Below are 27,397 nucleotides of genomic sequence, written 5' to 3' on the forward strand. Positions count from 1 at the left end.
AAGCTCAGTGTTATCAGACTCATAGCCCTGAGGTTGCTTCATATAGATGTCTTCATCTAAGTCCCCATGAAGAAATGCCGTTTTTACATCCATTTGCTGCAGCTCCAAATCTTCTGCAGCTACCATACTCAACACTAAACGAATAGTAGTCAGCTTCACCACTGGAGTAAAAACGTCAGTATAATCTATGTCGTACCTCTGCTGAAAGCCTTTCACGACCAGCCTTGCCTTGTAGTGTTTGCTACCATCAGCCTCTTCTTTGATCCTGAAAATCCACCTGTTTTGTAGAGCTTTCTTACCCTTTGGAAGCTCAACAAGTTCCCAGGTGCCATTGGTTATCAAGGAATCCATCTCATCATCTATTCCAAGCCTCCACTTGCTCGCATCCTCTCCACGGGATGCTTCCAAGTAGCTTTCTAGTTCACCACTATCTGTCAACAGCATGTAGTTGCTTGTAGGCGTGTACCTGTCAGGTGCTCTACGCTCTCTAGTGGATCTGCGCAGTGTAACCGGTGGAGTTTGGGGTTCTTCTGCCTCCTCCACCACTGCCTCCTCCACAACTGTCTCCTCCACAACTACCTCCTTGCTCCCACCAGAATTCGTGATGTCTAGGTCCACGACCTCTGGTCCTGCATCACCAGTATCAGATGCGCCCAGACTATCCTTGTACATTATCTGCTCGTTGAAAACAACATCCCGACTGCAAATAATCTTCCTGTTCTGACTGTCCTAGAACCGATATCCGAAATCATCACCATCGTATACAATAAACGTGCACTTAATAGACTTCGCATCTAACTTACTTCTTTCAATGGGAGCAATGTGAACATATGAATCACATCCAAATACTCGTAGAAAGGATAGATTTACCTGTTTGCCACTCCAAGCCTCTTCAGGAATGCCACTCTCCAAGGGACTCGATGGCCCTCTGTTGATCAAGAATGCTGCAGTGTTAACTGCTTCTGCCCAGAACGTCTTCGGAAGTCTGCACTTCAGCCTCATGCTTCTAGCACGCTCACACAGAGTTCTGTTCATTCGTTCTGCAACTCCGTTCTCCTGAGGAGTTCCTTTCAGAGTCTTCTCCATGCGAATTCCATTCTTAGCACAGAATTCCTTGAATTCCCTAAGCTCATACTCTCCACCATTGTCAGACCTCAAGCACTTTACCTTCAAACCTGTCTCATTCTCAACCAGGGCCTTCCATTTTCGAAAGGAATCAAAAGCATCAGATTTCTTTCTCAGAAAATAGATCCACACTTTCCTAGTGGAGTCGTCAATGAGGGTCATGTAATACAAAGCTCCACCAAGAGATTTCACAGGTGTAGGACCCCATAGATCGCTGTGAACTAACTCCAACTTCTCTTTCTTCAAAGCTCTGCCACCCTTAGAGAAACTGACTCTTTTCTGCTTCCCAAAGATGCAATCCTCACACAGCCCAAGATCAGCAGATTTCAGACCCGGCAACAGACCCTTTGAACACAGCACTTTCATCCTCTTTTCACTCATGTGACCAAGACGACAGTGCCACAAATCTGCAATGACATTCTCCCTCACGACATCAATGCTATTGAAAACATTGTCTGTTAAGTACAACAATCCAACCTTTTCACCACGGGCAACCACCATGGCTCCTTTGATCATTTTCCAAGCACCACCTGCAAAGATTACACAATAACCTTCATCATCCATTTGCCCAATTGACAACAGATTTCTCTTTAGGCCAGGAACATGCTTTACTCCAGACAGCTTTATCACAGATCCGTTCGGAGATTTGATCGAAACATCTCACTTCCCTACAATCTCCAAAGGCTCATCATCAGCAAGATAAACCTTTCCGAATTTCCCAGGGGTATAGTTTTCCATCAAATCTGCACTACTACACGAATGAAATGAAGCTCCTGAGTCTAATACCCAAGACTCCAGAGGACTTCTTACACTCAATACCAGGGCTTCTACTGCTGTTTCTGCAGTTGAATTACTCAGAATCAACGCATCACCAAAATCCTCACTGGCTGAATTCACTGACTTCTCCTTCTACTGTGCCTTACATTCACTCTTGTAATGACCATTCTCATTACAATTCCAGCACTTGATGTGGCTCTTGTCCTTCACAGGTTTCCCTCTCCCTTTGGACTTAGACCTTCCACGATTTTGCTTTGACCTACGATCTGACCTGCCCCGATTCTCTGCATTCAAGGCTGATCCAGATGTGGAACCTGACTCTTTCCTGCGAATCTCCTCGCTTATAATCAAGTCTCTGACATCATCAAACCTAAGTTTTTCTTTCCCTACTGAAGCACTTAGGGCAGTAACCGTGCCGCTCCAACTCTCTGGTAAAGAAGATAACAGAATTAGGGCTAATACCTCTTCGTCAAAATCAATATTTACAGAACTTAATTGAGTGATTGTCATATTAAAATCATTCAGGTGCGTCGCCACTGCTATATTCTCCGTCATCTGTAGATTAAACAGTCGCCGCATCAGATGAACTTTGTTTACCGCGGAAGGCTTCTCGTACAACGAACTCAAGATCTCCAACATCTCATTCGTGGTCTTTGCCTTCACCGTGTGATGCGCCACGTTTCTGGACAGCGACAGGCGAATCACGCTCATCGCTTTTCTCTCCAATAGCTTCCACTCTTCATCATACATATCCTCCGGCTGCTCACCTAGGGGCTGGTACAGATCTTTACCGTACAGGTAATCCTCAATCTGCATCTTCCAGAAACCGAAATCCGAACCATCGAATTTCTCCACAGGGGTTTTTCCATCTCCCATCGTAATTACCCTCGCTCTGATACCAGTTGTTAGGAATAATTGAAATTACAATAAACGAAAAATAAGCAAACACACAAGAATTGTTAACCCAGTTCGCCACTCGATTAGAATGACTACGTCTGGGGCACTACCAAGCCCGGATATTTCACTATAATGAATGAGATGCGGATTACAGAGAAAGAGGTTACATATATACTCCTGAAACCCTAACCGTTTGGGGGCACTACCAAGCCAGGATATTTCACTATAGTTGGATCGCTGCAGTTGGGCTCATCGCTTCAGTTGGGCCTATATATATTAGTCTCCATAAGCCCAACATATAGGATGTTGAGCGAAGCAAATTCAATCAATAAAATTGTTGCTTCAATTCTCTTTCCTTTCTTTCAATTTCTATACTAATATTTATTTATATTTTAAGATTAAATTAATTGCTTCCGCTAAATTAGTCGCAATACCTCCAACAAAATCAAACTTGTTTCTCTCTTCATACTCTCTCGGCTGCGCATGGAATAAGATCACTGTTTTTTCTTTTGCTTTGGAGCTCCTCTCCTACTTACTGTTACTCTAACCCCCCAATATCTATATCTCTCTTCCATTTTCATTTTCTATTTCTTGTTATGTATTTTGATTTTTAAGCCATCTTTTTCTTCTTCTAGTTTCTGCTCCTTTACAACAACGTCAAAACACCAATAAACGCCAAAACAACAATAAGGAAATGCCAAGTAAACAGCATTAGTGGCAAATAGTCACCGCCACAAAGCTCATGTAAGTATCTCCCTTTATTCTCATCACTTTCCTATTTTTCTTTTTCTTCTCTTGTTCATTCTCTCCTTCCAAACCATTTTCCTCCCTCAGGTAATCAATTTCAATTCTTCCTTTTTCATCCTTTTGATTTCTGATTCTAAATGCTATCTCTCTCTGCCCACTCTCTTTCTTTGATGATCGTTTGAGTTTTTATATTCGGAAACAATTATCTCGTTTTCTGAAGAAAGCTATTACTTTTGTCTTTTCCAAATTTTCCATTAACAGAACAGTTGTTGATTTTTTAATGTCTATTTATGTGTTTGTTGAACTGATTTTTTGCTCTATTTAATTGCTTGTCATGTATATTTAGCTGCAGCCCTTTTACTTTTGTTTGGTTGGTGAGAAAATTTCTTTATTTATTTAATTTTTCAGGTGTTTTTTTCTCCCAGAGCAGTAAGTTTTAGTATTCGCCTGGATAAAATTCAATTGATTTTAAATAGAGAAATTAATAAAGAGGAGAGAGATAAGAGAGACAAAGAAGATGAAAAATAAGAAATTAAAAAGAGACGGAAAAAAGAGTGTATTTGATTTTTATTTTTTATTTTGTGTTTTAATTATGATAATTAGATAAAGGAAATCAAAGATCCCCATTATTGAAAGTTTCAAATCTTAAGAAAACTTCAAGAAGAAGATAATTATGTATTTGATAAAAATTAAATTGTTTACAAAAAAAAAAAGAGATGTATTTATATCATCTCAAAACCCTAAAAACAAATTACATGAAAGGATAAATTATATAACTAAAAGAAAAGGTAAAGATAGGGGTAAATTGGGATAAGGGTAAATGGGTGGTATGGTTGTAATTAGGGAGTGACAGAGTTGTAAATAGAAGGAAGCTGGAGTAAGGAGCAAGACTGGTCCAAAATGGTTTTTAAGTGATCCCAAGCAGAGCGCGGGAAAAGCCAAGCGGAACATGACTTAAGTCACGCGGAGCATTGGAAAAGTCAAGTGGGGGCATGGATTGGCTGTTAATCCAATAAGTGTCACTTCCTCCAATTCACTCATACTCCACATGAATATACAAGAGAATAAAAAATGGGATAAATACCAAATTTAGTTCTAACGTTTTTGGTGAATAGCAGATTTAACCGTAACGTATATAATAGTCCAAATTTAATCCTAACATTTCAAAAAAAAAATACTTGATCCAAAAACTTCTGTAAAAAATCGGCTAGAAAGAAAATTAACTAGTTTGTATTCGTAAACAATAAACAGTTAAACTATGAACTGAAACAAATATTTTATTTTCTTAAACTAAAAAATATTAACATAATCTTTTTAATCACTACACAAAATTAGTTTTATGTCCACACTATAACGGTAAAAAAAGACTTAAATTTCCTATGGTAGAAATTTAGCTCAATTTTATTTATTTATTTTTTTAAAACCATTCCATCATTTTTATTGATATTACTTAGAAGAAAAATAAAACTGATTAAATAACTTTTTTTAGCATTAATCACCACCTCTAATTATAAATCTTCAAGTAAATTATTTTAATCTTTACTAGAGTTCTGTATTATATTAAGACTATAAAATAAAAAGTTGCTAAATTAAAATAGGAAATAATTTTATTATCTCTTCCTTTTTAATGTCTTAATGAAAATATATTTTTAAAGCTTGATATGTATATCAATTGCTTCTAAATTTATTCAAAAAGCATAATTAGTTCCACAAACTTTTTTAATGTTCTAAATAGTCCCTTAAACTTGCTTAAATTGTATCTAATAGTCTTTTAAACTTGTTTAAAATGTTATTTTCATTGTTACTAGAGATGTAAACGGGGCACGGTGAAGAATGCATTCTCCATCCCCGTTCCTCAATAGTCCGGAATTCCCCATTGTTAAGCCCAAAATATACCTAAAATATCATCAATAATTACATCAATATTGTTACGAATTTATGCTATTTATACCTATTTAGAATACTTTTACTCCCGAATATGTTTCTTTCATGCAAGGTACATAAATATTTGGTAAAATCCAAAAAGGAGTAAAAAGAGCTCAAAAATAGAAGAAAAGCCCTACAAAAGGAGTCGAAGACGACGAAAATTAATAACGCCAAGTCGAGGACACGAACGAGAGCCAAAGAAGTGAAAAATGCTCCGTGCCGCGACCGCGGCCCCCAATATTCACGGTCGCGACACGCGTCCCTCAGCCTCTCCTTCCTTTCGTCCGAAGTACAAATTGTTGCTCCCCCATTCTCGGTAGAGAATTTAATATTCTCGGTACGAGCAGGAGATTTTAGAAGCCTAGTTACACACTTTCGTTTTTGACGAAACGCGATCGTTCGGGTGGATAAAGACGTCCTTTCGCAGCAGACACGATCCTTCACAACGGACACGACACTTCAATCAAGACTCTTCAATATCTATAAATAAAGAGTTGATGGAGAGTTGAGATATAATGATATATGTGTAGAAGAAAGAGATTAGTGTAGAATTTATGCAGAAATTCCGAATCAAGTGATTCAGAAGTTAGATTTCGATTCTGTTCAAAAGCAATATGATGTACACACATTGTTTACTAAATAATAACAAATTCAGTAACGTTTAGACATTGTTCCAGTTTAGTTTACATTTTGGTTGTAGACCGACTCAGTCTCTATTACGAAGATTCAACGAGAAGATTGAGTAGAGGATTCGCCCCTGAGCCTGACAAACTCTAACGAAACCCAAGGAAAGGATTGACAACCCGTTCACTTGTACGTCGTTGAAGAATTCAATGCTCCATGTTCTCTGTAAACTTGTATCAATTTATATTTCATCTAATAAAGTCCGTTCTATTCGATAGATCTTTATGCAGTACTTATGGTAACCAATCCACTAAAGTGACTGCTGGTGTTTTCATTAAAACGTATTTAATCCAAAATCTTTACAAGGAAACTTTATTGAACACTTAGGTAAATTATTATCTCGAAAGAGTTTTAATTTGATTAAGGGAAACTATCCCGAAAGGGTTTTGTCGCGTTCAAAGCCAATTAATTAGAGGTTCCGTCATTTATTTCATCTTTATAATTCGTACAAAGTTTAAAGTTGTTTTCTTTGCTTAATGCAAACAAATATACTTGTTTACTTTTCTAAAAGTACTAAAACGTTCCTGTTTTGCAAATTCATTCTTAAATCAGATATTTTCTAACATCTTCATATTCTAATCTAATTCTTACTCTAGCAATTTCAAAACCAAAACCGATTAAACGATTTTCCATATTATAAACCTTAAAAGTAAATTTAACCGATTATAAATAAGTTTTGTTAAAAAACGTTCCCTGTGGGATCGATATCTTTTATTACTACAAGCGTATACCGTGCACTTGCGGAAATCGCTCAACAAGTTTTTGGCGCCGTTGCCGGGGAACGCCAAAATTTTTGACAAAATTTTAAATTTTTCGTGTTTTATTACGAATCTAGGTTCATTCATACTTATTCAAACTTTTATATTTTTAATTATTTTCAATTACTAACATATTTATTTATTTATTTTTCAAATTCTGTTTTGTAGGTAGTTTCTGTTCGTGCGAAATTTCAAGTTCATGCGCAGTTCTCGAAGTTCGGGCACGTCACCAGATCCTATTGACCCAAAAATTGAAAGAACTCTTAAAAAGAACAAGAAAGAAAAGAAAAAGAAAAACCAAACCCCAATAAAAAAACTAAAATTACCGAGCCAGAAGTTATGGCCACACTTATGGATTACGCTAGGCCAGGAGTGGCCGGTGTAACAAACAGTTTAGTTAGACCCCAAATTAATGCACATCATTTTGAAATTAAGCCTGCGTTGCTTAATATGTTGCAAAATAATGTAACGTTTTACGGGTTACCTAATGAAAATCCTAATACCCATTTGACAAATTTCTTAGAAATTTGTGACACTTTAAAAATTACTGATGTAACTGCAGAAGCAATCAAACTTCGCCTTTTTCCTTTTACTTTGAAGGATCGAGCCAAAGAATGGTTAACTTCTATGCCAGCCACATCAATTGAGACTTGGGAGCAATTAGCCCAAGCATTTTTATCAAAATTTTTCCCTTTAGCAAAAACCGCAAGAGTCATTAAAGAGTTAACATCTTTTTCTCAAAATGATAGTGAAACTCTTTATGAGGCTTGGGAACATTTTAAAGAACTTCAACATTTATGCCCACACCACCAATTGCCCGCTGAACTTTTAATGCAAACATTTTATAATGGACTAAATCCTACAACTAGAGGTTCATTGGACACTATGTCTGGAGGGTTATTCATGAAGAAAACATCTGCCCAAGCAAGAGAACTTTTAGAGGAAATGGCAATCAACAGCAGTATGTGGCCCGCGGAACGTGGACACATACCAATAGTGAAACCATCATCCTCAACTACTTCATCAGTAAAAGGTATAGTGAATCTTGATCCAGTAGCGATGTTGCAAGCCCAATTTTCTGCCTTGTCGCACAAAATTGATAGGTTTATGGCACCGTGTGATCCTAATGGTCAACCAATCCAAACGGAAGTGGATTACGAAGGTATGAGTGAAATTGAACAGGTAAATTTTGTCCAAGGGCAAAACCAAAATAATAACCCTTATTCCAACACATATAATCCTGGATGGAGAAATCATCCTAACTTTAACTGGAGAGACAATAATAATGTTAATGCTAATCAAAATCGTACTACTAATTATCAAAATCAATCAAGAGATTCGATTAGCACTTTATCTTCTAAAATCGACAAATTCATTGATGCGATGAGCGGAAAAATAAGTAATCACGACGATGGTTTTAAACGGATCGAGAATAAATTCGATCAGCTTATTAAAAACCAATCATCTAGCATTCATAATCTGGAGATTCAAATTGGACAACTCGCTAAATCAATTCCATCCCGCAAAGAGGGAAGTCTTCCAAGCCATACGGATGAAAATCCGAAAGAGCATGTTAAGGCTATCACTCTTCGTTCAGGGAAAAACTACTTAGGCCCGGAAATGCCCGGAAATTCGACTTTACCTGGAACTGATTTACCGAAGCCCAAAGAAGATACATTAAAACAAAAAGATGCACCGATTGACTCTAGTACAAAAACTTTTGTACCCAAACCACCTTTTCCACACAAAGTCCGCAATAAGGACTATGACAAACAACTTTTAACATTTTTAGACAAACTTAAGAATTTGCATATTAATTTAACGTTTATGGATGCAATTACGCAAATTCCCAATTATGGAAAATTCATCAAAGATTTAATTTCAAAGAAAATCAGTTGGGAAGGAATTTCATCCATTTCACTAACTGAAGATTGTAGTTCGATTGTGTCAAGCAATTTGCCCACGAAACTCAAAGATCCCAGATGTTTTACCATTCCATGTAAATTGGGCGATATAGAATTCCCAAGTTGTCTTTGTGATTTAGGAGCAAGTATTAACTTGATGCCATTATCTATTTTTAATAAGTTAGGCTTAGAAGAAGACATCAAACGTACCAATATGGTTTTACAATTAGCGGATCAAACCACTAAAAGACCATATGGTATAATTGAGGATGGTTTAGTTAAAGTTGACAAATTTATTTTTCCTACCGATTTCGTTATTTTAGATTTTGCTTATGACGTAAATTGTCCGCTAATCTTTGGTAGACCGTTCATGAACACGGGACGTGCTCTAGTTGATGTGTCGGAAGGGAAAGTAGTTTTAAGAATAGGCGATGATAAGATTGAGTTTGATATGAATCAAGCGATGAAATATCCTATGGAAGATTTCGCTTGTATAAAACTTGATTTAATTGAAGAATGTGTAAATGACATTGTTCAAAAAGAAGAAATAATAGAACCTATAATGAGTGAAGAACTAGAAGATAAGGACCCAGAACCTTTGATTCGAGAAGATGGACCAGTTCCGCCTTCAATTATAATTCCACCTAAATTAGAACTTAAAGAATTACCAAGTCATTTGAGGTACGCTTTCTTAGGCGAAGGTGATTCTCTACCTATTATTATCTCTAACAAATTAACACAAGTCCAAGAAGAGAAATTGAAAGAAGTTGTTAGAAATATGATAGGAAGTATGGGTTGGCAAATTTTAGACTTAAAAGGTATTAATCCAAGTATTGTAATGCATAGAATTCACTTAGAAGAAGATAAGCCACCTAAAGCGGATAGGCAAAGACGCCTAAATACGAACATGAAAGAAGTAGTAAAAAATGAGATTACTAAACTTCTGGACAATGGAATTATCTACCCTATTTCGGATAGTGAATGGGTTAGTCCAATCCATTGTGTACCTAAAAAGGGAGGCATAACAGTTGTAAGGAATGAAGAAGGTGAATTAATACCTACACGAACCACCACTGTTTGGAGGGTTTGTATAGATTATAGAAATCTAAATAAAGCAACTAGGAAAGATCATTTTCCACTTCCTTTCATTGATCAAATGATCGAAAGGATAGTTGGTCATGCTTTCTGTTGTTTTCTTGATGGTTACTCCGGATTCTTTCAAATATGCATTTACCCGGATGACCAAGATAAAACAACCTTCACATGTCCTTACGGAACATTTGCATATAGAAGAATGTCCTTTGGTCTATGTAACGCACCTGCAACATTTCAACGTTGTATGACTGCGATTTTTAATGATTTCATTGAAGATATCATGGAAGTTTTTATGGACGATTTTTCAGTTTATGGAGATTCTTTTGATTCGTGCCTAGAAAACTTGGATAAAGTTTTGTCTAGGTGTGAAGAAACAAATTTGGTATTAAACTGGGAAAAATGTCATTTCATGGTTGACGAAGGAATTGTTTTAGGTCACAAAATATCTGAAAAAGGATTAGAAGTAGATAGAGCAAAAACCTCAGTAATAGAGAAATTACCCCCTCCAACTACTGTTAAGGGAGTAAGATCATTCTTAGGACATGCTGGTTTTTACAGAAGATTTATTAAGAATTTTTCTGTAATTTCCAAACCACTTACTAATTTACTCATGAAAGATTCTACCTTTGATTTTAATGAAGAATGCGTTAAAGCTTTCGAAACATTGAAAACTGCTTTAGTCAGTGCACCTATTATTGCTAAACCCGATTGGGATTTACCATTTGAAATTATGTGTGATGCAAGTGATTTAGCTGTCAGATGTGTTTTAGGTCAAAGGAAGGATAAGAAACTTCATGTCATTTATTATGCAAGTCATACACTGTCTGGTGCACAGTTAAACTACACCACAACAGAAAAAGAAATGTTAGCTGTAGTTTTTGCATGTGACAAGTTTAGGTCATATTTATTAGGTTCAAAAGTTATTATTTATACTGATCATGCAGCATTAAGATATTTATTTGCTAAGAAGGATGCAAAACCGCGTCTAATTAGATGGGTTTTATTGTTACAAGAATTTGATATAGAAATAAAAGACAAAAAGGGAGTAGAAAACCTTGTCGCCGATCATCTATCGAGACTTGAAGATGAAAACGGTCCTATAGGTGAAACTATCGGTATACGAGATGATTTCCCTGATGAACATCTCTATCAAATAAAAAGTGCCATGTCACCTTGGTATGCAGATATTGCTAATTATCTTGCAGCCAATATTGTTCCGGAAGGATTAGATTTCCAACAAAAGAAGAAATTTTTCTTCGATATTAAACAATATTTTTGGGAAGATCCTTTTTTGTTCAAAACTTGTGGTGACGGGATAATTAGGAGATGCGTTGGTGAAAATGAATACGAATCCATAATATCGGAATGCCATTCTAGCTCTTATGGAGGACATAATGAAGTTAACAAGACAGCCGCTAGAATATTTGAAAGCGGTTTCTTTTGGCCTACGATGTTTAAGGACGTCCGTTCATTTATTACTCGTTGTGATAAGTGCCAAAGAACAGGAAATCTAGGAAGGCAAGATGAGATGCCCCTCACAACCATATTAGAAGTTGAAGTCTTCGATATGTGGGGAATATATTTCATGGGACCTTTTCCCCCTTCCAATGGTAAAACTTACGTATTAGTTACCGTTGATTATGTTTCAAAGTGGGTTGAATCAATTGCAACCCCGACGAACGATTCTAAAGTTGTCGTTAATTTTCTTGACGATATATTTTGTAGATTTGGTTGTCCAAGAGTTATCGTTAGTGATGGCGGTACTCATTTTATAAACAAGAGTTTTGAAACGCTTATGAAAAAGTATGGAGTACGCCACCGCGTATCAACGTCGTACCATCCTAAGTCAAATGGTCAGGCGGAGATATCAAATAGAGAACTCAAATGGATTCTCGAGAAAACAGTTTCATCTTCTAGAAAAGATTGGTCTTCTAAACTCAATAATGCGCTATGGGCATACCGTACTGCATTTAAAACACCAATAGGAATGACTCCGTACCGCTTAGTGTATGGGAAGGCATGTCATTTGCCAGTCGAATTAGAACATAAAGCCTATTGGGCTATTAAAGAACTAAACTTTGATTTACAACAAGCAGGTAAGAAACGTTTGCTCAATTTGAATGAGTTAGATGAGTTACGTCATCTATCTTACGAAAATGCAAAGATTTATAAAGAAAAAGTGAAAAAATGGCACGATACCAAAATTAAAGTCAAACACTTTAATGTTGGGGATAAAGTGCTGTTATTTAATTCACGACTTCGTTTATTTCCAGGAAAACTTAAGTCCAGATGGTTAGGACCATATTTAGTCGTCAAAACATTCGATTATGGTTCTTTAGAACTGGAAGGTCCTACTGGAGTTCGATTCAAAGTTAATGGTAATCGATGTAAAATCTATTACGAAAATATTTCACAAATTGAAATTCCGTTCGTAACAAGATTATCTGACCAATAAATTACTCAGTTTATCTTACACAGTTTCTTTTGTTTTATTGTTTTTATAATTTTGTTCATTTATTTTATTTTAGTTTAATTTTATTTTATTTTTCCAAAATGCCATTTTTATGATTAGATGACTTTATGTTATGATTTAAATGCATAAAATATTTCTATTTTATGATTTTAGATTTAATTTTTAGGAAATTAAGATGAATTTGAAGTTTTAGGCAATTCTCTGCCGAGAATTTAGAATTCCCTGCCGAGAATCCCCTTTTAAAGAATAGTCCAAACAGGTTCGGATTTCTCTGTTCATACCGAGAATTTTAAATTCTCTACCGTGAATAGGGAGGTAGCTTCGATGCTTGATTTCCGCAAGGAAATCGCGTGTCGCGACCGCGGCTTAGCCATTCTCGGTCGCGACACGCGTAATTTCTGCGCTATCAGGTCTGAAACATCCTAACCCTTTCAACGAACCTCTTGCCAAACGAAACATTAAGTTTCTTCATTCCCGAAAGGTGTAATTTTATACCTTTTCATACTTAAAACAACACCTCTTTTCATCTTCAACTCTTATAAATTAATCCTAGAGGATTCGAGTTCTGTTACAATTCTTTTCATCTTTGTCAGAACTCTGATTTTCTTCGCAAACACCGTTCTTTGCTAAAGTAACACAAACTTTACACCATGCCTACCAAATACAAACCATCTAGGCACAATGCTGCCTCAATCAACAAATGCCCAGACTTATCCAAACGATATGGGGCGCCTTTTCCTATCTTCAACCACGATGAAGGTAGGCGTTATTGGAATCTCCGTTACAAATTCTTCACCGGAATGTTGTATATGGATGAATTCCTTAACAACCAACTTGGAATTAGTGATGACATGAGCCGCTATATGGAGCGCTTAGGGTGGACAAAATTCGCCAAAATGCGATTTCCAATAATAGGCGACTGGATACTCGAATTCTTCTGTACCGTTCGTTTCACTAACAAACGAAGGGTACGTCTCAGTTTTCGTCGAGAAGGCGAAATCTTCACTTTCGGCTATCCCGAGTTGCATGCTTGGTTTGGTTTTCCCCCAAGGGATACAATCAAACGTCATCCTGGAAGAGACATGACATCCACGGATGTTTGGAGAATGCTCACTGGATTCTGGCGATTCAATTCAAAACTCGCCTATAATCACTCTTTTCGCTCCAACTCCATGCTGTATCTGCACAAATTCCTGTGTCACAGTTTATTCGGGCGCACATTCAGTAGTGTAGTCCGTGACACATATCTTTATGTCCTTGGAGATATATTCCGGGGAAATGCAGTGGATTCTTCAAAGATTCTGATGGAGGGTCTTGTCGCCGCTTCTCCATCCAAAGATAAGAAGATTGGGTTCGGCAATATAATCTGTGGAATAATTCTCGGTTCAAAGGGTACCATTGATGTTCCCTGGAGTGATGATGAATTCTTCCCGACAATTGACTATGAATTTCTCGAGCACGAAGGACTTGTGAAACGTGTCTTTCGAGCAGGGCCTCAATTTTTGTCTGCACCGGAACGTGAAACTTTCGTGCAGTTTCAAATTGATCGTATTAAGGCTAGAAATATCCCGTTAGATAGGGATGAATATGTAGAATAGTTTATGTTTTTCATTTTATTTTTGTATATATTTTGTTTTTTATTAATTATTGGTTTTTTTTCATTATTTGTACATATGTTTATATAATAAAGATCTTATTTAGTTCAATTCTTAATTTTATTAGACTTATCCATTTGATCCATTATCTATACTTAGCATATTTCATATGGGACGATTCTAATTATTCTTACTCAAAATTAAGATAAAAAGGATTCACATGAACTAATATGGTTTTCTATTTTTCCACACATATATCCATATTTAATTCTATTTGTAACTCAATTTATTTTCAATGCATTAAGTTTTCATTTAATCAATTCAATTCATGTATTAAAAATGTAATAACATGCACTTATTATGTATTTAATATGGTTCTCTTAACTTATATGCATAAATGAACATTTAAGTTTCATTAATTATTCATAAACCAATTTATTACACTTTAATTCAATTTATTAAGTTTAAACCTTTGGTTTTCCTTGCAATTAATGTCATTTATTTTAGTTTTTAAGTGCAGGAACACTTAATATTAAGTTCAGGAACCATTCCTTCAACAAAACTGCACAAACCAAGTCAATAGGCACCCAAATAGGCCATTTTTACCAATTCTCTACCGAGAATTAATAATTCTCGGTATGAGCAGCAAGTTTGGACCGATTTCAGGGCGAAAATTCCCTGAACATCGCGTGCCGCGGCCGCGGCTTTGCCATTCGCGGTCGCGACACGCGTATAATTTGCCCATTTTATTCCGATTTTGACACTAAATTTTGCCTATTCCTATTCCTATTCTACCTATTCACATACCTATACAACCCTATATAAACCTACCTCTTACACAAACCTCACATCACCTCTATTTTTACCCAATCCCTTACTCCAAACTCTTCCCGGAAAAATCTACTTTTACTCTTCCCAATCTATTCACTCCAATTTCTATCCTCTTTTCTATTTTCAATCACTTCCAATTCAACACCCCCAAACTCATCTTCAAGCTTTACTTTTTCTCACAATTCCTTTTTCTTTTTCTTTTTCTTCTCAAACCCTAAAAACACTAAACACCATCACCATGGTTAGGACTAAGCGTGTTGGTAACAAGCCCGCTGTTACGGAAGCTAATCGCATTCGGGTTCAATGCGGAGCTTATTTCGATATCTATTCAGAGGAGGAAGCCGCTCGTTTCAAACATTTTTCTCAAGCCGACCGCCAATTTGTCGATATACACTTCTTAGACTTCCATTCGGTAAGAGCATTAAATTTCTCTACTCGAATTGATGCCTTTATTGAAGCATTGGGTTGGCAAGAATTCGTTAATATGCGTTTCCCACGTATTAATGAATATGTAGTGGAATTTTTGGTCACTTTGACCATGAACAAGAAGAAAACCTCAATCTCTTTTAGGAATAATGGTATCACATACACCATTGATTATGATGCAATGGGAAATATGTTTGGTTTCCCTACTTCTAATTTTTATGATAAGCCTAAAGATTTTGATAATGATGCGGTTTGGCAAACTCTTTCGGACCAAGATTATTTTAATTCGAAAAACACTTCAAGCAAGTTGATTAAGGACAATTGTGTGTTCTTCTTTCATAAGTATTTGAGTTTTTCCTTGTTTGGTCGTGTTGAGAGTTCCAAGATTCAGGTTCGGGATTTGTATGATTTGGATAGTTTTCTTAAAGGCTTGCGGATTGATAGCATTGGTATTTTGTTTGATAATTTGTTCCGTGCTTCGAGGGCTAGTACCATTCAGATCCCTCTCTGTAATTTTATCACCGCAATTGTGTTGGGAGCACGGGGTGAGTTGGCCGATTATGACATGTCCACCTACCATGGGTATGTTCCGCTTTTGGACATCTCGGCCCTTGAGCGAGCTCATTTATTGCTTCCACAAGGACCTCCCGTCTTTATTTCCTATGCTACCCGAATTGCCCATCTTCGTGGCACTATGGGTGGTGGCACTTCAAGTTCTCAATTTGTAGGTACCGAAGGCGGCGGAGAGGCGGAAGGCGAGGAGGATGAACCACCGGCTCAAGCACAACCCCAAGCACCTCAAGCGGAGGATGATCCGGTAGATTTATGGAGGATTTTGAACCAAATCAATTCCAACAATCGTCAAATGAATTAAGAATTGATGATTTGGTTGAAAACAATATGGTGATGAATGACAACCTCAACCTTTTGAGACGTGAACATCGATCGACTCGGCATCGGATGCTTTCCTTTTTCCGACGCCGCAATGTGGAGACGTCACCTACACCTCCCGATTCCCCACCTCAAGCTTAGGTTGTTTCTTTAATTTTATTATCTTGTTATAATTTGGAACAATTTTCAGTTTCATGTGTTTGGTACAATTTTCAATTTTTAAATTTATGTTGAATGTTTCATTTGCACCATTCCTATCTTTATTTCGTATGCTTAATTTTTGTGCTTATTATTCTTGATATCTCGCTTTTTCACCAATGAGGACATGGTCCAATTTAAGTGTGGGAGGAGATGTACATCATTTTCGTTTTTCTAGCACAAATAACAAACGCAACGAATGATTTATAACAAATGCAACGTATTTTGCAACATAAACTTGTTTAAAATGCTATTTTTATTAACTTTACATTTTCATATATTTTTTAAAATTAATCATAAGTTAATATGATTATTTTTAGGTTATCATTATCGTTAGAAATGATATTTCTATACGGGTAATATTTTTCAAATTTTTCACAAATCTCCGATACGATTTTAAGTAAAAATTGTCTCGAGTGAATATATTTTAATTAAATAAATTCTTTATTTTCAATCTCTGTTTTATATCATGAAATCATGATACAATAAATCTTATTTTAAATTTTCAATTAGGTTTATAGGCATTAAATTGAACTAACAAATTTTATCTCAGTTTGATTTCGTCTTACATTAACACCAATTGAAGTTTTTTAAGGAAACTTTAGCCATAATACATGTTGAATTTTAAGTCAATATAGGATGAATGTGCTATTTTTTTTCCCAAATTACAATTTTATAATTCATATTAATTAATCAATTAGTTGAATTCTTAACTTTTGGCCACGATTGAGACCAACCTTATCACAATCGAGGTATGAAAGGGAAGAATAATTAAGTACCGTTTACTTTTGGCCACGGTTGTGACCACCCTTATGACAATCGAGGTATGGAATGAACGTTTAAAGAAAAAAATAATAAATGTGTTTAAGTTTAAAGTAGCGATTGCGTCCACCCATGGCATGGTCGGTACCTCTTAAGCAAACACTAAGCAAAGTAAAAATACGTATAAGGTTACGGTTAAAACCACCCTTATTTCGGGCGTAACCAAGACAAAAAAAAATAATAAAAATTAAAATCAAGTACTTATTCATTTTCATATATCTCATATATTAGTCTAGGTTTGGGAAAGAAAATTTTAGTTCTTTGAAATGCTTTGAGATGAAAGATTCAATAACTTGCGTGCTTATTTCGTCCCGAATGCTTCAATACAAAAATTTGAAATACAAGATGAATGATATATCGTATTTATACTGAGTTAGTTTGATATTTTGCGTATAAATTTGCCATGAGAAGTTAGTCTTTTCGGCTTAACTAATTTAAAAGGTAATACAGAGATATATGTTTTATTTTCATAAAGAGATTAGTTAGAGAATGAATTCAGTGAAATTTTACTCGGGACTAGCAAAAGATTAAGTGTGTAGATTTGTTAAGCCCAAAATATACCTAAAATATCATCAATAATTACATCAATATTGTTACGAATTTATGCTATTTATACTTATTTAGAATACTTTTACTCCCGAATATGTTTCTTTCATGCAAGGTACATAAATATTTGGTAAAATCCAAAAAGGAGTAAAAAGAGCTCAAAAATAGAAGAAAAGCCCTACAAAAGGAGTCGAAGACAACGAAAATTAATAACGCCAAGTCGAGGACACGAACGAGAGCCAAAGAAGTGAAAAATGCTTCATGCCGCGACCGCGCCCCCCAATATTCACGGTCGCGACACGCGTCCCTCAGCCTCTCCTTCCCTTCGTCCGAAGTACAAATTATTGCTCCCCCATTCTCGGTAGAGAATTTAATATTCTCGGTACGAGCAGGAGATTTTAGAAGCCTAGTTACACACTTTCGTTTTTGACGAAACACGATCGTTCGGGTGGATAAAGACGTCCTTTCATAGCAGACACGATCCTTCACAACGGACACGACACTTCAATCAAGACTCTTCAACATCTATAAATAAAGAGTTGATGGAGAGTTGAGATATAATGATATATGTGTAGAAGAAAGAGATTAGTGTAGAATTTATGCAGAAATTTCGAATCAAGTGATTCAGAAGTTAGATTTCGATTCTGTTCAAAAGCAATATGATGTACACACATTGTTTACTAAATAATAACAAATTCAGTAACGTTTAGACATTGTTCCAGTTTAGTTTACATTTTGGTAGTAGACCGACCCAGTCTCTATTACGAAGATTCAACGAGAAGATTGAGTAGAGGATTCGCCCCTGAGCCTGACAAACTCTAACGAAACCCAAGGAAAGGATTGACAACCCGTTCACTTGCACGTCGTCGAAGAATTCAATGCTCCATGTTCTCTGTAAACTTGTATCAATTTATATTTCATCTAATAAAGCTCGTTCTATTCGATAGATCTTTATGTAGCACTTATGGTAACCAATCCACTAAAGTGACTGCTGGTGTTTTCATTAAAACGTATTTAATCCAAAATCTTTACAAGGAAACTTTGTTGAACACTTAGGCAAATTATTATCTCGAAAGAGTTTTAATTTGATTAAGGGCAACTATCCCGAAAGGGTTTTATCGCGTTCAAAGCCAATTAATTAGATGTTCCGTCATTTATTTCATCTTTATAATTCGTACAAAGTTTAAAGTTGTTTTTTTTGCTTAATGCAAACAAATATACTTGTTTACTTTTCTAAAAGTACTAAAACGTTCCTGTTTTGCAAATTCATTCTTAAATCAGATATTTTCTAACATCTTCATATTCTAATCTAATTTTTATTCTAGCAATTTCAAAACCAAAACCGATTAAACGATTTTCCATATTATAAACCTTAAAAGTAAATTTAACCGATTATAAATAAGTTTTGTTAAATAACGTTCCCTGTGGGATCGATATCTTTTATTACTACAAGCGTATACCGTGCACTTGCGGAAATCCCTCAACACCCATCCCCGTCACCACGAGCTAACCGGGAACAAACTTATCCCTTATCCCTGTCCCCATGGAGAATGTTCCAAAAACGTTATCAACATTCATCATTTTCAGCGGGGAATCAACGTTTATATTTAAAAAGAATTAATAAACACAAAAGCATTTAAAAAACAGTGGCTAATAATACCAAGTATTAACAATCATCCTCAAAATTTTCAAATCACAAAAAACTAACAAACAATTGAAAACAACCAATCACCTAATTAAAATATACTTAAATCGTCCAAAAATCAATTATCATGGGGAATAATCGAGAATCCTTATCGGAGATTAAGGGGATGGAGACAAGGATCCACACGGGACGGAGATACCTATCTCCATCCCCGTCCCATCTCCTTCATGGAGAATAAAATGATCCTCATCCCCGTCCCATGGGGATCCTTATCGGATTCTCTGTCCCGTCATCCCTAAATGTACCCATGCATAACCACTCTTTTTTTTCTTTTGGGATATTAGTCTCATTGAATTAAAGTATAATAGAATGATTCAACGAATTATAATTAAGATACAACATACAGCCTAAATGTTAAAGTTAGAGATAAATAAATTTGTTATTTTGGTACCATTATTAGAAGTAGGGGTGTGTATCGGTTCAAAACCGAACCAAACCAAACAAAGATTACTAAAATAATTCACACCAACACCAAATCAAATAGTATGTGAAACCAAAATACAACCGAACCAAATATTTAATTCGGTTCGGTTTTAAACCGAACGATTTTAGTCAAAAAAAAATGAAAAAAACAAATACAACATTAAATTTACTTTCAAAAATAAAAAAATTAAAATACTTCTAAAATATATTTATATTAGCTTATTATCATAATAATTTTAAAAAAAAATAAACTTATAAAATCAAATAAATATATATTTATAAAATAATGTTGAATCTATGTAATTCAGTATGGTTCAGTATCAAGTACTGAAATACACTTAAAAATAAAACCGATACCAAACCGAAATCATAAAAACCCAAATTCAATAAACCAAACCGATAAACACCCCTAATTAGAAATAAAATTACTCATGTATTATTAACTATTTTAAATGTCATAGATAAAAAATTGCTCATATTAGCCAACACCTGTGGTGAATAATACAAAAGAATTGTTAAATAAATAAAAACAGAAACAATATCAGATAATAAAGACTCTATAAAACAAAAACGGTGGTGAGCACACCGATAGCTAGAGATCCAGAAATAGTAAATATATTAAATACGGCAGCGTTTTCAGCTGGAGCAGGAGAATAAGATGGAGAACCAAAGATTGTAGACAGCGGGATTACAGAAGGAAAAGGAGAACCTGCTGTAGGTGGAGGAGGAGATGGAGGAGAGTTAACAATAGCCGGAGATTGAGCATTCACCGGAGGAGGAGTAGCAGTACTCGATGGAGAAGGAGAAGGACAAGAAACTAACTTTTTTAACCATTCCATCATTTTTACTGATATTACTTAGAAGAAAAATAAAATTGATTAAACTAACTTTTTCTTAGCATTAATCACCACCTCTAATTATAAATCTTCAAGTAAATTATTTTAATCTTTACCAGAGTTGTGTATTATATTAAGATTATAAAATAAAAAGTTGCTAAATTAAAATAGGAAATAATTTTACTATCTCTTCCTTTTTAATGACTTAGCCTTTGTTTGGGAGTTTGGAGGTTAACGAATGTGAGAGTTAAATGAGGTAATGGAAAGGGAAGGGAAGTGATGGAATGGAATGTTAAAAATTAACCTTGTTTGGGAGTTTATAGGATGTAAATGAGGTTAAATGTTTAACCTTGTTTGGGAGTTTAAATTTGGAGGGGAATGAAGGTTAAATTTACTCTCCAGAGACAATAAATTTTTAAATAGTTTACGTTACTCCCATTAACCCCAATTTTGGAGGTTAGAGTTTGGAGGTTAGAGCAAGTAAAGATTTAACCCCATTAACCTCCATTTACTCCCAAAAAATAACTCCCAAACAAGGTTAACTTAATAATTAACCTTCCATTACTCCCATTTACTCCCATTATCCTCCTCCCAAACAAGGGCTTAATGAAAATATATTTTTAAAGCTTGATATATCAATTCCTCCTAAATATATTCAAAAACCTTAATTAGTTCCACAAACTTTTTTGGTGTTCTGAATAGTCCCTTAAACTTGCTTGAACTGTATCTAATATTAAACTTGTTTAAAGTGTTATTTTCAATGTTACGAGAGATGTAAACGGGGCAGGGTGGAGAATGCATTCTCATCCCCGTTCCCGACTAGTCCGGGATTCCCCATCTCGGTCACCACGAGCTAACCGGAAACAAACTTATCCCCCAATTCATGTCCCCATGGAGATCTTCATTCCTCGTTTTACAGATGTTCCAAAAACGTTATCAACATTCCTCATTTTTCGCGGGAAATCACCATTTAAATAAAGACAAAAACATTTAAAAAATAGTGGCTAATAATACCAAGTATTAACAATCATCCTCAAAAATTTCAAATCACAAAAAACTAACAAATAATTGAAAACAATCAATCACCTAATTAAAAAATCAATTATCATGGGAATAATCGAGGATCCTTATCGAAGATTAAGGGGCGGAGACAAGGATCCACATGGGACGGGGATACCTATCTACATCCCCGTTCCATCTCCTTCATAGAGAATAAAATGATCCTCATCCCCGTCCCATGGGGATCCTTATCGGATTCTCCGTCCCGTCATCCCTAAATGTACCCATGCATAACCACTTTTTTTTTCTTTTGGGATATTATAAACATAATTTATGTCGCATTGAACTAAAGTATAATAGGATGATTAAACGAATTATAATTAAGATACAACATAAAGCCTAAATGTTAAAGTTAGAGGTCAAATGTTAGAGACAAATAAATTTGCTATTTTGCTACCATTATTAGAAGTAGGGGTGTGTATCGGTTCAAAACCGAACCAAACCGAACAAAAATTACTAAAATAATTCACACCAATACCAAATCAAATAATATGTGAAACCAAAATACTATCGAACCAAATATTTAATTCGGTTCGGTTTTAAACCGTACGATTTTAGTCAAATTTTTTTTGAAAATAACAAATATAAATCACTATATTTTATCATTAAATTTACTTCAAAAATAAAAAAATTAAAATACTTCTAAAATAAATTTATATTAACTGATTATCATGATAATTATAAAAAAAATAAACTTATAAAATCAAATATATGTATATTTATAAAATAATGTTGAATATATGTAATTCAGTGTGGTTCAGTATTAAGTACTGAAATACACTTAAAAATAAAAACGATACAGAAGCCAAATATCAAAAACCCAAATTCAATCACTTCAGTTCAATAAACCAAACCTATGCACACCCCTAATTAGAAATAAAATACTCATGTATTATTAACTATTTTAAATGTCATATATAAAAAATTACTCATATTAGCCACCACCTGTGGTGAATAATACAAAAGAATTGTTAAATAAATAAAAACAGAAACAATATCGGATAATATAGACTCTATAAAACCAAAACGGTGGTGAGCAGACAGATAGCTAAAGATACAGAAATAGTAAATCTATTGAATACGGCAGCGTTTTCAGCTGGAGCAGGAGCATTAGATGGAGAACCAAAGATTGTAGACGGCGGGAGTACAGAAGGAAAAGGAGAACCTGTTGCAGGAGGAGGAGAGTTAACAGTAGCCGGAGATTGAGCATTCACCGGAGGAGGAGTAACTGTACTCCATGGAGAAGGAGAAGGAGAAGAAACCGGTGGTTTCACAACTGGAGTTGGAGTAGGAGCAGATAGGGGTGGTGGTGGTGTAGCAAACGGCGATCTAGTAGGTGAAGCCGAAGGAGATGGAGGAGAGTTAACAGTATAGCCGGATATTGAGCATTCACCGGAGGAGTAGCGGTACTCGATGGAGAAGGAGAAGAAACCGGTGGTTTCACAACTGGAGTTGGAGTTGGAGTAGGAGCAGATACTGGTGGTGGTGTAGCAAGCCCCGATCTAGTAGGTGATGAAGACGGCGACTGTGCGATGGAAGATCCGGCCATCAACACCATTATCAAACAAAGAGAAAAGCATGAGCTCGCCATTTTTTAATTACTTGTTTGTTGATTCTCAAATTAATCAGATCAGAGAGATAGAAATTGAGAGTAATGGAGAAGAGAGAAGGCAAGAGAGGGGTATATATAGGAGAGTTTGGTGTGAGTGAATCCAGCGTCCAGTAAATCCTGACTGTACACATGTAGTTTGAGACGAGGACAAAAGGTGAACCGTTGAGATGTAATTTTAATATGCTTTATGCCACGGTCAAAAAAGAAAAGAAAGAGTCATCGTCTTTCGAATTGAATGATGGAATAAATTTATTATCGCGTTTCTTACATGTAAATAATTATAAGTTGTTTGTGTTTTAAAGTAATATATTATTTAGTTTTTTTATTTTTAAAAATAATTATATAGATCATGTTTGTCAATTAGATGTTAGTTGATTATATTAACAGTTAGTTGATTACTTTTTTTATCAGCTGATTTGAATAACTGATTTGAATAGCTTATTTGATTAGAGGATTGTATGAACTTGTTTAGTAAAAGTTAGCTGATTCTTAATAGTTGTTTGAGTCAAATGTTAAATAATGACATGTTAAAATATTTATTTCAGATTAAATAGTCACTACAAGAAAAATGCTACTTTGCGACCGAAATTAGCGACTACATATAATTCAGTCGCTAAATTGCGACCGCTATAGTCGCTAATGGTTTTGTATAGTCGCAGAAAGTAGCAGAACACTTTGATGCCTATGTTACCCACGTGTATTTTTATTTAGCAATGCAAAATAGAAATTAATTGGAAAAAAAACTAAAAAAGAAAAAATAAATATAAATATGACATTAAAAAAGAAAAACCCTAAAATTCTTTCTATTCTCGACCTAGCCGCTCTCCTCTCTTCTCTACGCTCTGAAACTCGACCGAAGCCCCCTCTTCCCCCTCTTCTCTCTGCTCTGCTCTCCGACTTAAGCCACTCTCCTCTCTTTTTTTCCGATCTAATCTTTCTCCTTTCAGACATCTGACCTGATCCCTCTCCACTCTTTACGGCTTCCTTCTTCGATTAACTCTAACTGAGCATCGTGGAGCAGGCGACACTTTTTTATGTATGCTGGAGTTTGTACCTGAAATTGAAGAGCTAAAATTGGAGGAGTTTGAAAAGATAATAGAGGAAGGAAGAACGAGAAGCAGAAGGCTGTTAGCTCTAGCCTTCTTTTTATTAAGGTAGCAATCCTTTAGGCACTAGTGCCCTAGAAATTTCAGTCTTCATTTTGTATGATTGTAGATGATTGTAGATACTTATTAGGATGTTAATCACTGTGGATTTTAATGATTTTCTAATTAATTGTATTTGTGTGTGCGTTTTGTCTCTGAAATGGTTTCCTAGTTTCAATGCAATTGTGATTTTATCTTGGGAATGTTGAACTTTTGAACTTGAAATTGTTGTTATGTTAATCCTTTCCTGTACCCATGAAATAGGTAATTAATTATATTCACTAATGCAGCTAATTTTATTGATAAACTGCTTCAGGTTCTAATTAGCCATTTCTAAATTCCTAAGGTTATTGTTGCCAATATGTTGTAACATAAGGCATAAGGGATATTATTTTGTTCATTTTGAATTAAAAAAATTGTATGCGGGGACTAGATACCATGGTTGGTGAACATGGAATTCAACTATCCAATGGATAGAAGCAGAGAAGAGAAAAGTATGAATGTAACTATTAGTATAGGTTTATAGAAAAATATAGCAATATTATTAAATATTCTTATATAAATGTAACTATTAGTATAGGTGTATAGTGAAATTGGAGTTACCCCGAAAATACGACACAAAGTAGTCACTAATCCAATTAGATTGACATCATTATGACAGTAATTTTTTTAAATTGAGTTAATGTTGACTCGTTTGACACAAACTCACTAATAGACACATGAACTCGATAATCGCTGCCTCTAAAGTGTAACTTTTTGTGTGTGTTACTCCGAATTCAATTTCTTTCTACTTGTCTGGTTTCTGTCCTTAAACTCTTTCTCATTGCATTTGCTTGCAAAAACCATAATCATCCTTATTTGATTTCTTATACTTGCTTTCAATGAGACACATTAGAGGTTTCAAGAGAAGTAAAAACCAGATAAAAAGCTTGACCATAGTGTGCTGTCTGCAGATTTGTCTTCTCTCCAGCCTCTGCCTCTGCCTCTGCCTCGCCAGCGCTTTGATCACTGGGATGAATTTTACTACAGGATCACTGGTACTGGTAACACTCCATTTCGAGTTTTACATTTTACTATCTAACTCAGATTGATTTTATGGGTAATGGATTGATATATTACATTTTATACCAATTAATAGCTTACACTTGTTTCTACAATGTTAATTCTTTTGCAAATGTAATCAAACACGATAGAGATAGTATGAGCTCCCAAATGTAAACATCGATATATAATCAGCTTGTACGTTCTGCATTTGTATTATAGAGTGCTTTTTTTTACTGATCCTAATGAGTATGCTGCAAATATAGGTAAAGAAAAGGAAAAACTCATATAAAAGTCTGCAGAAGCTTTCTAGTTTTTTTAACTAATACAATCTGTGATATCAAAGGATTTGTTTACCGACTTCCTTGGATGTCAATCTTCCAGTGAATTTCTTAATCTGACTTTTTTTCTTTTAAACATGTCAAGTTGTTTCAAACTTTCTGTTTTTGTGTGTCTGAAGTAGGTGTTTCAATTTGCTTCTCACGAACACTTTTACACTGTTTGCTTTAAGTTGTTCAACTCAATTTCAGAAATCCAATCTTTTTCTTTCAAGTAAAGGTGAATGGTTGTACGAGCATGTTCATAGGATCCATTTCTTCATTTTGAAGACCGTAATTCTTCAGTATACCTTTATTAATTGGTTATGGTAAAATGGATGCTATATTTCTTACCGTTGACTGCATGTTTCTGTTGTAAGCAGATTTTTTCAAGCATGGATCTTTAGCTGATTTCATTTTTCTTTTTAATGTTTAAGACTTCATCAATCTTCTATTTAGTTGGTCTGGATTTTATGTTTTGAAATGTTTTGAAGTATAGTGGTCATAATGTTAGTTAGCGAAAAGCTTAGTCGCCATAGGTGTAATTTATGCCCGTTTGGTTATCATTTTTGTAGTTCCTTTTTTTTTCTTCATCACTATAGAAGAGTAGAGTATAAGCTGATTTCTTAATGTTTGTTCTGAATTTGTAGGTCGAATTTGAAACCTCCTTTGGGAAGAAGCAGAAAACGTTCTAACTCTGAAGATGGTGAGTTGGACCGCTGGATCCAAGCGCTTATTCTGGTGCTTCTCATGGTCGCCGGTATGAAATGCCTATGTGCTAGTTTGTCTTCAGATAAAATGCATATGCACTGGTAAAGTCCTAGTTTTGACTGTTATACACTTTCAACGCAGCTCTGTTGCTATGAATTTGATCCGATTTTGATTGATCTGAGTCTTGTTTTCAAATAGAAATTTGGGGTTTAGTTGTTTGTGTATGCTACTTTCATGCCCTGCTTCAGTTAGTTGGATTTTTTTAAGTTGGATTTTTGTTTAGCTTCATTGTTGTCTGAAGTTGGCGATCATTTAGAGGAAACTCGGTTAGCAATCATCTATACATTTTTAATTATTGGTTTGATCTAGGTTTCTTTTTCATGTTGCATTATTTTTCTAATCGTGATCAATTGCTTTTGATACACTTCCTATGTCTCTTTTGTTTCATGTGATCTGTTATGCGTAATTTCAATCCGATTTTAGTTTCTGCTTAGGAATTGCAATTTGGAAGTGCAACTGGATATTCTTAATTGCTTTCTGCTGTTAATACATGAATTTCTGCTGTGTACATAAATTTCTTAATTGCTTAGTACATGAATTTCTGCTTAGGAAGTGCAATTTGGAATTGCTTAGTACAAAGTCAATATTGATTGCTAATTCAGGCTACACATGAACTCCTTAGTTTTTATTTGTTTTTCCAGCCACTTTTGTATGTTCTGTTTTGCTTGTACTTATTTTGATTGGTAATTCAGGCCAAAAAATGCCATTGAAGAACTTGAAGCATTCTATGAGGCTGCTGGAGGTGTTTAATAGGGAAGGGGGAATTTTTGAATTAGGTTTCAGCTGCACCGGT

At 35.2% G+C, this 27,397-nt stretch overlaps 1 long non-coding RNA gene and 1 other non-coding gene across 3 annotated transcripts; one reads left to right on the forward strand and one right to left on the reverse strand.

The window, feature by feature from the left end:
• Window positions 1–7,622: 7,622 nt before the first annotated feature.
• LOC136234316 (small nucleolar RNA R71) lies at window positions 7,623–7,729 on the reverse strand. The gene has a single exon (XR_010691205.1). It is a non-coding gene; the product is annotated as a small nucleolar RNA R71 (small nucleolar RNA).
• A 16,427-nt stretch (window positions 7,730–24,156) lies between these two features.
• Window positions 24,157–27,386, forward strand: LOC136231947 (uncharacterized). Of its 2 annotated transcripts, none has more exons than XR_010690198.1 (4): window positions 24,157–24,484; window positions 25,429–25,518; window positions 26,484–26,645; window positions 27,297–27,386. It is a non-coding gene; the product is annotated as an uncharacterized lncRNA (long non-coding RNA). The 2 variants fall into 2 exon arrangements; XR_010690199.1 differs by having other exon boundaries at window positions 25,429–25,512.
• The last annotated feature ends 11 nt before the right edge of the window (window positions 27,387–27,397 follow it).

The sequence above is a fragment of the Euphorbia lathyris genome, chromosome 6 (assembly GCF_963576675.1).
Source record: "Euphorbia lathyris chromosome 6, ddEupLath1.1, whole genome shotgun sequence".
NCBI lineage: Eukaryota > Viridiplantae > Streptophyta > Magnoliopsida > Malpighiales > Euphorbiaceae > Euphorbia > Euphorbia lathyris.